The following is a 3,420-nucleotide window of genomic DNA, read 5'->3' as shown; positions in this document are numbered from 1 at the left end:
GAAACAAGACAGACAAAAAAGAAAAATAAATAAAAATTTTAAATAAATAAATAAATATATATATATATATATATATATATATATATATATATTTAAAGAGATAATGGCTGAGAATTTTCCAGTATTGATGGAAAATATTAATCCTCAGCCTCAGAAGCTCAACAAACCTCAAGAAGAATGGAAAATGAAAACAATCAAACACAACGAAGTGAAATTATAAAGCACCGAAGATAAAGATACTACAAATTGAGAAAACAGTCAAATTGCCTATGAAGGAATGACGATAGCATGGCCTGACTTCTCAAGAGCAAAAATAAAAGCTCTGGAAAGTTGAATAATGTCTTTAAGTCACTGAGAGCCAAGAGCTGTCCATCTGGTCGACCACCGGCTGATGGTTGAACTAACCACCGTTTTGGGAATAAATGAGCAATTTTTATTGTTGACACCTACTAAAGGAAAATTTGAAATAAATTCTTTAAGAAGGAAAATAATCTCCCCCAAAGGCCTAAGAAGCAAATATGCCAAGCGTGTCCCTGCCTGGTTGCTTTCCCTCTCACTAGGATGCTCTACACCCAATATGCAAAAGGCGCTGTGATCTGAATGACATGTGTTCATATGCTGAAATCCTAAGTCCCAGCATGCTGGCATTAGGAGGTGAGGACTTTGGGAGGTGGTTAGGTTAGGAGGGTGGAACCCCAGGAATGAGATGAATGCCTTCATAAAAGAGACCCTGCAGAATTTCTCTGAACCTTCGCCATGTGGGGTCACAGCAAGAAGGCAGCCACCTATGAACCAGGAAGCAGACACCGACTCTGCGGGTGCCTGGATCTTGGGCTTCTAGCTTCCAGAACTGTGAAAAATAAGTTTCTGTTGCTTATAAGCCAGCTGGTCTATAGTATTTTGTTATAGCCTCCCAAACAGACTAAGACAAAAGGCTTTCCCCTTTACCTCCTTCAGGTTCCCGCTTTCCCTGACTGCCGTATAATTACACTCTCCAGTCACTGTATCTTTCAGAACCTAAAATGATTTCAGGCACATAGCAGACACTCAAGGGTAACTCGTAAAAGGATAAAAACAGGCCACATTCCTTCTCCTTCCAAAAAGAGGGAAAAAGCCACCTTCAAATGCAACCCTCAAGGTGTCAAAAAAGAGGGGGCAAAGAAGCATGGAAATAAAAAGCAAATAGGAGGTATAAAATAAAGTGTTAAAAATAAGTCCATACAGATTAGACTTATAATTTATTATAACAATACATGTAAACAGGCTAAACTCATCAGTTAAAAAATTAGAGATTGTCAAGTTGGATTTTTTTTTTTTTTTTTTTTTTTTTGCGGTATGCGGGCCTCTCACTGTTGTGGCCTCTCCCACTGTGGAGCACAGGCTCCGGACGCGCAGGCCCAGCGGCCACGGCTCACGGGCCCAGCCGCCCCGCGGCATATGGGATCCTCCCAAACCGGGGCACGAACCCGTGTGCCCTGCATCGGCAGGCGGGCTCCCAACCACTGCGCCACCAGGGAAGCCCCGGATTTTAAAGTAATTCAGTTATGTGCTGTATCCAAGAGATATCAGGAAATCACAGGACGTAGGAAGATGGCAAAAGATAGAACCGGCCAATGAAATGCAAAGAATGTTGGTATATCTACAGTAATAAGAGACAAAGTATACCTTAAGGGAAATATAATCCTAACGATATAATATTCAAATAAGGCAAAACCCCCGCAGTATATTATTTAAGAACATATGCATATGCCATAAATGTATAAATAAATGACTGATAGAGGATGTATTTCGGTTACCTGGAGATGGGGGGGCAGTGGTGGAAGTTGTGATTGGGGAAATATATAAAAGTGGTTTCAACTCTACTGATAATTTATTATTCTAAGCTGCATGGTGGGTACATGAGTATTTCATAAAGTTTTATCATATCTGTTCCATGTTGAAAATAGTTCATAATAATGAGAATACTCTTCCCCAAATCTAATTACAAACAACTTTTGATGCAACAGGCTGTCCAACACAGGGTACCCTGAAAGTGTAGGTCAGAGAGCCCCTTGGGAAGAAAAGTGACACCGATGGGCAGGACAATTGAATGAACTTTCCAAGCATCCTCTTAGGGAAGCAAGGGCGTTCTTGGGTCAGCCAGTTACTTAAACTCAATCTCATCCTCGGGAAATGTGTGTGGATGTAACAAGGGAATTGTGAGTATTAAATGAAACAATGAATGCACATAAAGTGCTTGGTACATAGTAGGTGTTCAGTGAACTGCATCAAAATCTTTCTGGAAATGAAGCAGAATAGAACTAGCAAGTTAGAGTCAGAGAGAAATTAGATGCTACTTACTTCCCAGACTTCCCCAGGCAAAGTCAGCACCTGCCTGAGGGAACACTGCATCCCGTTCAACTTTGTATTCCCAGCGCCCTCAAGCACTGTGTCTGGCGCATAATGGACACTCGGGCATCATCTGGAGAACGCTGAAAGGTACCAGGATTCTTATGGACAAATCATATAAACACTGCAAATAAAGGAATCAGTTTCATCTCTCTAGTTGTGAACCAGCAAGATTATAAACAAGGATAATGTTTACTAACACTGCTACTGTACACTTAGCTCTTTTTTTGGGGGGGGGCGGATCCACATTTTACAACAGTGGTATTAAACGTGTTCTTTTCACTTCACGAATATTTCACGTCTTCTGTGTATGTCACTCAGATGAGTAACATAAGGCAAAACTCATCTAAAGTTGGACGATGTACGCACTACACCTTCCCCTTTCATCTTATCCGCATTTATCAAGAAAAGTCAAACAGGCCACTCGTTTTTCTTTGCTGCTTATTTGCTCCCTAGCAGCGGGCAGGGAGGGGCGGTTGGGATTAGGGACTTTACAAAAACTCCAGGTTGCCTCAGGGCCAATCACCGACTTCTTGGGCTTTATTCCTAGGGCAGGGAGGGCTCTCCCCGACCGCTCCCACCCCCACCCCCGGAGGGCTAGGCTGAACTGCGCAGACAGATGCCGAGGCCTGCGCGCCGCCGCCTCCCCGCCCAGCGCGCACGGAGCGCGCTCTGCTTCCCTTGCCGGGGCCGGGGCTGCACGCGGCGTTTGTCGCCTTCGCTGGGCGCTGGCAGGTCCGCCCCGCGCGGAGGAGGGCGCGCGCGGCCGATCGTGGCGAGGAGGTGGGCGGCGACCCATCCCATTGGGGTTCGTCCAGTCTCTCCGCGCGGGGAGGCCCCCGGCGGGCGCGGATTTCCGCGGGGCTGAGTCCTGCCTACGTCTCAGTGGCGAGGGAGTGGCTCCCGGCCAATGCCCGCAAAGGCACAGAGCACTCTCCCGTTTGACCAAAAACCGCGAGGGGAGAGAGGCGCCGGCCGGTTGGGAGGCGAGGACGGCCCTGTCCACGAACCGGGCGGTAAGTGGCCGCGCGC

Source organism: Lipotes vexillifer, unplaced genomic scaffold, assembly GCF_000442215.2.
Source record: "Lipotes vexillifer unplaced genomic scaffold, Lipotes_vexillifer_v1.1 scaffold196, whole genome shotgun sequence".
Lineage (NCBI taxonomy): Eukaryota > Metazoa > Chordata > Mammalia > Artiodactyla > Lipotidae > Lipotes > Lipotes vexillifer.
The sequence above is the reverse complement of the archived record's forward strand: the minus strand, read 5'-3'. Positions refer to the sequence as shown.